The sequence below is a fragment of the Gossypium arboreum genome, chromosome 3 (genome assembly GCF_025698485.1).
Source record: "Gossypium arboreum isolate Shixiya-1 chromosome 3, ASM2569848v2, whole genome shotgun sequence".
Lineage (NCBI taxonomy): Eukaryota > Viridiplantae > Streptophyta > Magnoliopsida > Malvales > Malvaceae > Gossypium > Gossypium arboreum.
Window position 1 is genome coordinate 8,143,264 of NC_069072.1, and position 11,763 is coordinate 8,155,026.

An 11,763-nucleotide genomic window follows, 5' to 3' on the forward strand; every position below is an offset into this window, starting at 1 on the left:
GAGTCCTCCACTGCACCGATCCGTGAAGACTGGGGATTACCTGTACAGATTAAACCAAAGAGGTGAGTTTACGTAAACTCAGTGTGTAATCCCCATATAACAAACAGACAGTATGCACAAGAACACAGTCTGTGCCTAAGCCCTATTCAGTAATAGTACCAGTTTCAATTTGACCTTAGCCCATCTCAATACAGAACCAGTCATGCAGTTGAGGCTTAGCCCATCAACGTAGCAGTAGCAGTAATAGATATGCAATCATAAAATCCTACCCAGCCAGCCTCTACACACCATCTCTGTCCAACCCTACACTCCATGTGAGGATATAATCAACCCATCCATCCCTACACTCCAAAAGTACCGAGTTCGGCACCAAACAGTAATTTGAAGCTGAGCTACTAGTAAACTAGGCTTGAGGCCTTTCTTTACACTTCCTCCGAACAATATCAACCCCAACCCAATGCAATGCAATATACAGTTATGACATTCTATAACATGGTAACAGTACATACAATATCAGTTCAGTGAAACAACATAAAGCTCGATAACATGTATACGTATAAATCAGTCATACAGTCATTTCATTCAATTAGGGGTCTAGGTAAGCTTACCAACCATACAGTGGGTTCACAGTCGTCTTAGGCGACCCGTGCAACCTTGGCAACAAATCAGTGAACATGGGCTCACATGCCCATGTTGTTTGCCCTTGTGGGCCCACACGGCTTAAGTTGGCCTTGGCCGTGTGGATCACACGGCCTGGTCCAGATTCCCACACACTGCTGTGGTTTACCCGTATAGGCCCACACGTCTGTATGGCCACATGGCCCAAATCGGTTGAGCCCGTGTGTCGCACATGGCCCACACGGGCTGGCTCGTCAATCACAAGCCCTTGTTCTATCATATGACCTACGGCACGAGTGACCACACACTAGTGTGGCGTCGACAGTAAGCTTTTTGGCTTTTCGCCAAACCTCAATTTTTGTATTTCAGGTACACATCTGGTTTCATTTAAAGCTAAACCAACTCCGAAGCTCAAGAACCTAAAAATTGATAATCAAATTCTGATTTTAGAGATATACGAAACTTGAATTGAGATTATAACACTACGAAAAACTCATTGATTCAACTAGCACTAACACGCACTTACCATCAATGAACATAAATTCCTAATGCTTTAATCGCTGTGGTGCACCAACAGGTTACTAACCTTCACCTAACGAAAACAAATAAACAATCCTTCATCAACACTTAGTCCAAAAACATCAATGCTTAAGTAAAGACCCAAAACTTACCGAGCACGCTGACGTCATACCAAAACCAAACGTGTTAATGGCAAAAGAAATGAAATGACAGAGGAAAATGAACAAAGATCAAAAGAGGAAAAAAGAGCAGAATTCCGGCAGGGGAGTAGTGAAATTGACATTAGAAGAAAGAGGGAAAATTTTGAGAATTTCGAAATACAATATAAAAATAAAAAAAATAAAAATTAGGTTTTGGATGATCCCCAACATTCCCTAATTCACTCCTAAGATCTCTCCACCTGACTCCCCACTACTCCTAACTACTCAGAATCCACACTAACTCAAACTCCTACCAAAACCAATAGATAAAATTATCCCCTTTGCACACGCAGGGATTCAAACACCAGACCTAAAGCATACTAGCACTCCTCTTAACCACTAGACCAGCAGGCCATTCTGTTAGCATTTTACAAACAATCAAATATAAGCCTATTAAACCCAGTTAAGGCTTTATTCATAAAAATAACAAAATTTTCCCAAGTCAAGGCTTAAACTTAAGACCTCTCACGCACATCCAAAACACTTAACCCCTTAAGTAGATACACACTTGTGTCGAAGTTTACAAAAGCCGAAGAAGTAAATTTTTAGGGCGTTACGACTCTTATCCGTAAGTCGTTCTTCAAATTGAAAATATCAGTAAGGTAATTTATTTAATGATTTTGATGGATTTTATTTATATATTTGAGTATTGAATTGAATATTTTGATTTATCGATTGAGATTGTGGATGACAAGGAACCTTCATGGTTGAATTTTTATTGTTTGAATTATTGTACTTACTTCGGTAAGATTTATCGTTTTAATACATCAAACTTACTAAGCTTCCTTGAGCTTAATTGTGTTATTTAATGTTTTTATAGATACTGGGAAGGTTGGACGATCAGATCGGCACTCAAGTCACACTATCCAGCATAATTCGGTAGTTTTTGGAACGTTTATTTCAAATTATATGACATGTAATAGGCTTGAATATTAATATTAATGTTTTTGATATGCAAATAGTTAAGTATGATCTTGAATGTATAAACTGTTTTGGTTGATACCCTTTTTGGTACTTTAGTGCTTTATTAATATGTGTTAGTATGGCTATGTTTTGATGCTTTTTTGAATGGCCATAATGGTATGTGATTAACTGTTTTCAATATAGCCAAGAGATGGTATGTTTTAAGATGCTATTGAACTAGATATGTACAATTAAAATGTGGTAAAGTATATATGTTTAGGTATGTTTGAATGTTTGCATTTGATGTGCCTCTTATGGCATACTGGTTGAATGATTTTAGACTATTGAATTGGTCATTTCATGTAGGTTTTAGTCACGTTTTGATGCCTTGATTATATGTATTAAAGGTCTTTAGGTGGATTCATAGTTTGGTGTTAAGAATGACTTAATTTTGGGCAAATTCATGTCCACATGGCCTGAAACACGGGAGTGTTACTCATCACGGCCTAACGACATGGTCGTGTATAGGGTTTGTTGCATGCAAGTCAGGTTATTACATGGTATATCACACGGCTTGGCACACGGGCATGTGGAGCTATTTCGAGAGTTACATGACCTGGCACACATACGTGTGACTTGGCTATATGACCCTACTCAGAGAGTTACACGGGTGAGGACACGAGCTAGGACATGGCCGTGTGTCCCTATTTTGAAGGTTACATGGCCTGAGACATGGGTGTGTGTCTTAGTTGTGTGAGGCACACGGCTTGGCCACATGGCTGTGTGACCTCTACAGTCAAAATTTTTTAACTTTTTCTTGAACTTTTTAAATGTTTTCGATTTGGCCCTGAATTATTTCTAAGGTGTTCCTGGGGCCTCGAGGGCTCAATTAAAAGATGATACGTATGTGTATAAGTGTATTTTAATATGTTTGCAATGATATATAAAATGTATGTTTAATAATCTGTTTGTACGGTAATACTCTGTAACCCTAATTCGGGGACAGATATAGGTTAGGGGTGTTACATTTAGTGGTATCAAAGCTACAGCTTATTCGGTTCTTAGACTGAACTTAGTGTATGGAATGTCTAGAATTACATGTCATATAATCTATGATAGTGTGACGTGCTTGATCCGATCTAACCTTTGTTTTTATTTTAGATTGTAAAGATGTTAAACAAATTTGATTGTGCTAACAATAATGAGGTTAATAGTAATGTATCAACCTTTGATAATGGGACGAGTAGTAATGTTTTGATTCCTCCAATATAGAAGCATGAACTTAAAAACATGTTATTCAGATTTATGAACCAATGGTTTAATGAATATATACAAATGAATACTCCGACTCAATGACCTCCACCCCTTGTTATACCTCCGGTTGCACTTCCACCTTCTCCGGTGACTGAGCTTAGTCGACGTATTTCGATAGAGAAGTTTAAAAAGTGTGGTACCAAAGAATTTCAAGGTAGATCAAAGATGATCCGATTAAAGCTGAGTATTGGTTTTAGACCATTTTGCAAGTTTTCGAAGAAATGGCTTACCCTCCTGATGATTTTATTAGATATGTCATTTCATTACTAAAAGAGGATGCGTATAGTTGGTGGACAACGTTGGTAGCTGTGGTACCGAGAGAGAAAATTTCTTGGGATTTCTTTTAGACTGAATTTAAAAAGAAGTATGTCAGGAAATAGTATCTGGACAAGAAAAAGAGAGAATTTCTTGAGTTACGTTAGGAAATTAAATCGGTAGCCAAATACGAAAGAGAGTTTGTATATCTTAGTAATATACCTAAGATATTATGCCTACTAAAGAAAATATGTGTATTCAGTTTGAAGATGGCCTGAATGATGAAATTTGAATGATGATCAGAGGTAATGAAATTCGAGAATTTTTTTATTTTATTTTATCGTGCATAGAAAATGGAAAAAGTGTACAACTGCAAGATACAAAGGGATAGACGGATTCGAGAGTTTAATAAGAGCAGTTCTTCCAAATCGTTTTCAATACCACTGGTAAAAAAGACTAAAAAAGAATGTAGTTGAGTTACTTCAATGTCTAAGTATCTAAACAAAAATAAATCGATTTAGCATGATTTCAAAGCTCCTACTAAACTAGTTGATAGTGTGGGAAGTGTACGAAACGCTTCGAAGCCCAGTTGTAGACATTGCAGAAAATATCATCCTGGCAAGTGTGCTGCTAAGTCGGGAGCCTGTTATAGATGTTGGTCGACTAATCACTTTCTCCAAAATTGTCCTAAACAGTTAAAAGAAAATGAATAACAAATGAAAAGCAAATGTCTACATCTCAGAAAAGTAGACGTCTGGGCCAGAACAGTACTGTTAGAACTACTCGTACAGGAGCAAAAGATACTATTGTTCGGTCGGAGGCTAGAGCACCTGCTTGCACATATGCCATTCGAGCCAAAGAAGAAGTTGTTGCACCTAATGTGATTGCGGGTACATTTTATATCTTTGATGTTACTATGTATGCACTGATTGACCCTGGGTCAAATCATTCTTATATTTGCACTGCATTAGTAACAGAAAAGAATTATCCTACTCATGATCTTGAACTGGCTGCGATTGTATTCGCTTTGAAGATTTAGAGACGTTACTTATACGGTGAGAAATGCCACGTGTTTACAGATTCAAAAAGTTTAAAGTATCTAATAACTCAGAAAGAACTGAATTTGAGACAGAGACATTGGTTAGAGAGCTACTAAAAGGTTATGATCTAGTTATTCATTATCATTCGGGAAAGGCTAATGTGGTTGCAATGCACTCAGTCAAAATTTGTCATTGTTTGCACTTCGAATGTTAAATGCTCATTTAGCTTTGAATGAAGATAGTTTTGTACTAGTAGAGTTGAGAACTAAACCCTTATTTCTATAACGAATTCGGGAATTGCAAAATGAATATCCAAAGTTGATGTTCCAATGACAATTGGTTTAGAATAATTTGAGTACTGAATATAGTGTGGATGATAATGGTATATTGTGTTATCATGATAGGATTTGCATTCCGAACGATATAGATTTGAAACATGATATTCTGATTGAAACTCACAATAGTACATATTCTATTCATCCTAGTAGCACGAAGATATATTGTGACTTGAAACCGATATACTGGTGGTCAGGTATGAAACGAGAAATTTGTGAATTTTAGCTAAATATTTAATATGTCAACATGTAAAAACAAAGCATCAGGTACTGTCGGGTTTATTACAACCTATTATGATTCTTGAGTGGAAGTAGGAGTGAATCATGATAGATTTCATATCTAGTTTACCTATAACTCTGGAAAAGAAAAATTTGATATGGGTAATTGTTGACAGATTGACTAAATCGACACATTTTATTCTAGTCAAAACAGATTTCTCACTTAAGAGATTAGCAGATTTATATGTATCTGAGATTGTGAGATTACACAGAGTTCTGGCATCTATTATTTCTGATCATGATCCGAGGATTTACATCAAGATTTTGGGGCAAACTTCATGAGGCTTTAGGCACTAAGCTCAATTTCAGGATAACTTTTCATCCTCAGACGGACGGGCAACCAGAACGAATGATTTAGATTCTGGAAGATATGCTGAGATGCTGTATACTCAAGTTTGAAGGTAATTGGGAAAAGTATTTATTGCTAGTTAAATTCACTTATAATAAAAGTTATCAATCCAGTATAAAAATAGTATCGTTTGAAGCTCTTTAAGGAAGAAAGTGTAAAACACCGTTGTATTGGTCTAAATTGAGTGAATACAAAATGGTTGGAATTAATTTAATTTGAGAAACTAAAGACAAAGTTTGAGTTATTCGAGATTGTTTGAAAGTTGCATCTGATCGTCAGAAATCGTACGCAGATTTGAAAAAAATATAGAATTTTTTGTTGGCGATCGAGTATTCTTAAAAGTCTCTTCGAAGAAGAAAGTGTTACTTTTTGAAAAAAAAAAGGGAAACTGAGTATGAGATTTATAGAACCGTATGAGATTGTTGAAAGAATCAGCCCTGTAGCTTACAAATTAGCTTTGCTCTCTGAACTCGAGAAAATCCATAATGTGTTCCTCTTTTCGATGCTAAGATGGTACAAATCTGATCCTTCACACGTGATTCTTGTGTATCAAAGATACCTATGTATCTGAGTCCATTTACTAGAGTTCATCAGGCTATGTGTTTATAGGTAAATGAAAAGTTAGAATGGAATGATATGAGCTTGATGTTTAAATGGATAAATATTAAATTGAGCATGAGCATGGTATTCAAATATTGATTTGGAAATTAATTGGTTTGAAATATGATTGAGATATTATATGGTTGATTATATGTTAAACTCACTTTGTTGATGTTGTACATTGCCATGTCTAGCCAATTATGTCAAGTTGTGGTAGTTTATTGTATTTAATTGAAAGATAAGTTATTGTTTAATGCCTATGAACTTACTAAGCATTTTATATGCTTACCTATTTGTTTTCCCTTTTCCTTGTAGATCGTTACCTTGCGAAACACATCAAGTCGAATCATTTTAAAGCTTACATTATCCTCATTTCGATAGTTATATAGACATTTTGAGTCAAGGATTGTGGCATGTATATAAGTGACATGGCAAATTTATTAAATTGTGAATGTGCTTATTTGTGGCAAGTTATTTTAACCATGTTGAATCGGTGTTTTGGTATTGCCTATGGTGTTGGACTTATATATGCTTATATGCTAAATATGTGATATCCAATAAGTATATAAATGGAAATGTGGAATTGCATGAAATGAGTTAGAAATGGTAGCTTGATTGTTTAGTGAATGAAATTGTAATGTATTTGAACATTAGCAACTTAAAACATACTTATAAAATGTGACCTAGTTTGGATGATTGATAGATATGCTTGAGGCTTTTATGTCATATTTATGTATAATGTTTACAATTGTAGGTAAATGAAATAAAATAGCTTGTTTCAAAATGGTATGGCATAGGTGAGGTTAGATGTTTGAATGATTTGAGATTGATATACCTTAATGATATGAAAAAGTTCAAGTTTAAATGATGTTTAAGTGGTAAATGCCTTGTTGAAAAGTTGAATAAGAGCATTGAACTTGTTTGGTATGATTTAAGCATGTATTGAACCAGGTGAATTTAATGTTTTGTGCACAAAATTGATAGGTTTGGTGAATAGCATTGAAATAGGTACCAAATGGTTCATTTTTACCAAAAATAGAGTCCACGTCTCGACGAGCAACCTACCTCATCGCAACGTCAAATGATAGTGAGTCACGTTACAACGTCAAGTGGCATGAGGTCACGATGTGACATACTATTTTGGAAACATCAAGAAATGGAGGAAATGATGCCACAACGTCAACCCTGAACTTTTAAAACTGTGCAATTTGGTCCTATTTTATGCTCAGGTTGTTAAAAGTGCTTTCGTAAGCTCAATTAAGGCTTGGAATTTGGTTGATTAACATGATTTGAATGTGATTGGCATTGGATTACATGTATAAATGATTTTATGATGTTTGATTGACTGTAATTGCTCTGACAACAAATGTAGCATCCTATAGCTCGGACCTGACAACCGGGTCGAGTGAGGGGTGTCATAGTACTCCTATCCTTACATGTTTTGGATCATACTAACAAACTTATATTTAAAGTTTACTTTAAAGAAGATTATTTTACTAAGGAGGAGTTATTTATGGGAAGAATATGTAATTGAGATGTTTTATTTTCCTTACATATGTTTTGTTTAAAAATTTCCAAAAGAGGAGATTGTTGACATATTTGAAGGCAAGGGTAATTTTGTGGCTAAAACAATAGCCACAACTTAAGGCACTGTTTCATTGTGTTACTTGCCTATTATAAAGAGTTGGCAAAATTTAGAACAAAGATATTGGGGCTATCTATTTTAAAGTTGTTTGGATGAATTTGAACCCAAAACATGAAGACCAATTGAGTTGAAATTGAAGACTTGAAGATTGGTTACTTGTGGAACAAGTAAAGTCACTTTCTATGATTGAAGACTTTTAGATTGTACCGAGACTTTTATGGAAGTATTATCTTGTAATAATTTTTAGCTTTACTTTATTGAAAAATGATTAAATTATAACTTTTATGTAAGTAAAACTTAAGTAGTATACAGACTTAAGTTTTGTCTAGGTTAAAATTGATTGAGAGTAACCGAGATATTAGGAGCTTGATATAAGATTAATTTGTTCAAGTTAGAAACTTGCATCTGTGCATTGTTTTTGTAAGCAATCAAGAGATTCTCTTGAATTGCAAAACCAAGCTTTCGAGTAGGAAGCTTAATGGGAGAGTAATCTAGTCTTTATACAATGATGAGGTTGCCAAATTGATGAGTGTTAGACTAGTGTTAAGACTTAAATCATTGGTTGTACTATGAGAAAGATAGTGGATCATAGTTATGGGCAAGACCCCATAGATGTAGATTGAGGTTGAATTGCATAATCAATCTCGATGTTCATCTTTATCTCTTATGCAATTTTTAGTTCATGGTTGAACTATAGTTACAATTCAAAGCATTGTTTTAGCCACAATTTCAGTTTGCTAAGCAAGTAACCCTCTCAGTTCTATAGAGACAAAACCCCTGAGTGGAACAGTATTGTTTGAGTTGTGTGACTCGAATCCTTGTTAAAGAAAATACAGTGGCAAAACAAGGGGATCTATGTAGGGCTAAAAGATGAAAATTAGGTGCTAGTTTATAATTGGCAAGTTGTTGGCACTATTGAATCAATATGGCAAGTTGTTGTAAGCATTAACCATATTGGCAACTTGGTGGGTGCCTCATGATATCTCTCCCTTCTTTTTATACCTTTTAAAATGTTAATAAAATGGATTAAAATTCCTTCATACTTAGTTGATCCAACTAAAACCCTTTATAATTTTACACTTTTAGTTTTCAAAATTCTTTTTTGTTTTAAAATATGAATTGGGGATTTTGAAGGTTAAGTGAAGCTTTTGCCCTATAATTAAGTTGGGATTCAATGATGAAGTTTGTTACTTTAATTAGACACACAAATAGTCTAGTTCAACACATTAATTAGATAATATATTACAATTTTTTAATAGAACCAAACTGATAAACCATAATATATACATATTTTTACCCCATGCTTGGCATATTTAATGATGATTTTTCCTTGGTTTTATTGAATTCGATGCTCCTAATCCTTTAAATTCATGTTTTATACTCAGGAAAGTTTAGGATAACCAAAAGAGCGAGAAACAGGCCAAAAACGGACAAGTTAGGCCTAAATCAATGTTTCACACAGCCTAGGCAGTCCCACACGGGTAATCCACACACCAGTGTGTGACACATGGGTAGACCACACGCCCGTGTGTCATGGCCGCGTCGACATTAATCCAAGTCAGAATTGCACACGGCCTGAGCATCTGCACACGGGCGTGGCACACAGCCCTGTCCCTGTCGAGCCCACGTCTAGTTCAACTCAGAAAAGACTTATTTTGGGTTAATTTAGGCAATCAAAAGTCTATATAAAGACCTTATAAGAGGAGGAGAGAGACACACAAAGAGTGGGAGGCAGAAAATACTCGCGACTAGCCATCGGAATCACCTCGGAGCCAGGATCTACATCAAAAATGACGATTTCCATCCAATTCCCTAGAAGTGCTTGGGTTTTCTTTATGTTTTGTTGTTTTCCAAACTTTGAGATGTTTTCCACTATTATTATGAACTAAACTCCCTAAATACCTAAGGGAGATAAACCGTATGACGAATCTTATTATGCTTTGATTTATATGATAAATACTTTTCCTTATTCTTAATTATGAGTTTTAATTCCTGCTTTAATATTTCAGGATATTAATCCAGGTTTTTGATGTGCTTATTCAGTGGAGCAAAAGTCCTTGTTTAAGAGTAGATCATTCATAATTAAGCGGAGTTGAATGCAATCCTAGAGATAGGACGACATAAATCTGTCGAATTAGAGTCAAATCTAATAAGGGAGTCCATAGATCGAGTTAATGCGACAATAGGGGTTTTAATTAGAAAGAGATTTCAATTAATCAACCTAGAGTCACGTCTTAGTCTCGAGAGAGATATTAAGATAAATTAGGGATTTTTACGGAATAAGTCAAGTGAATACATCGTCTAAGTCAAAGGTAATAAGTAAAGTCTAGGTGGATTCTTTCTTGGGTATTGTCTTCTCAATTGGTTTTCCTAAAGCATTTTCCAACTTTCGCCTCTATCGTGATCTTAGATAAATTAGAAAATTAGTTTAGTTTAAAAACACCCTTAAATTCTTAGGCTAGATAATAAAAAGAGAGTAACTACTAGTACTTTTACTCCTCGTGGATACGATATTCCGGTCTCACCATAACTATACTACTGTTCGATAAGTGCGTTTGCCTTAAGTCAAATTATTAGTTAGTTTCACGACCATCAAGTTTTTGGCGCCGTTTCCGGGGACTAAGATATTAGGAACGCTTAATTTTTATTATTTTAGCCATTTGTTTTATTGCAATTTAATTTTTATTTTAATTTTGTTTATATCACTAAATTTTCTTTTATTTACTTCTGGCAGGTTTTTATAGTTTATGACTAGAAGAAACCCGTCAGGACCCCAACTTTTTGATAGTGAGATCGAAAGCATAACTTGCAGAAACCGAAGAGAAATAAGGCGAAGCCTATGATACATAGAGGAAGGGCAAGAGAACGATATTCAACCCACAACCGAGGAGATGGCTGATAATCATAATAATCCGCTACCTCCTATGGCTATTACAAACCCAGTAAATCAGGATCCTGCTCCTCGTACTATGTATGATTATGCTAAACCTAGCTTAACAAGAGCTGAATTGAGTATAGTTATACCTGCTATTGCTGCAAATAATTTTGAACTGAAACCTAACACGATTCAAATGATACAATAGTTTATTTAGTTTGATGGTTTACAGGACAAGGATCCAAACATTCGTTTAGCAAACTTTCTAGAATTCTGCGACACCTCTAAGATCAATGGCATTTCTGACGATGCCATTCGCCTTCGGTTATTTCCCTTTTCATTGAGGAATAAGTCTAAACAGTAGTTGAACTCGTTACCACGAGGATCAATCACCACTTTGGAACAAATTACCTAAAAGTTTCTGCTTAAATATTTCCCGCCGGCTAAAACAGCTAAACTAAGGAATGATATTTCTTCTTTTGTGCAGATGGATTTAGAAACACTCTATGATGCATGGGAGAGATACAAGGATCTATTGAGAAGGTGCCCTTACCATGGGCTACCACTTTGGCTACAGGTTCAAACTTTTTACAATGGACTGAATCATTCGACTAGACAGATGATTGACGCAGCTGCTAGTGGGACTATTAATAATAAAACACCTGAAGAGGCCTATGAATTTATAGAAGAGATGTCATTGAATAATTATCAGCGGCAAGTCATGAGGACAAAGCCGACGAAAGCAGTCGGCGTTTTTAACGTCGATTTGGTTACTATGCTCTCGAATCTGGTAGAAATTTTGAAAGAAAAAATTGATGGTTTACTTGGTTC

At 35.4% G+C, this 11,763-nt stretch overlaps 1 non-coding gene across 1 annotated transcript; it reads right to left on the reverse strand.

Moving 5' to 3' along the window:
* Window positions 1-11,386: 11,386 nt before the first annotated feature.
* LOC128290915 (small nucleolar RNA R71) lies at window positions 11,387-11,493 on the reverse strand. The gene has a single exon (XR_008280694.1). It is a non-coding gene; the product is annotated as a small nucleolar RNA R71 (small nucleolar RNA).
* Between the last annotated feature and the right edge of the window lie 270 nt (window positions 11,494-11,763).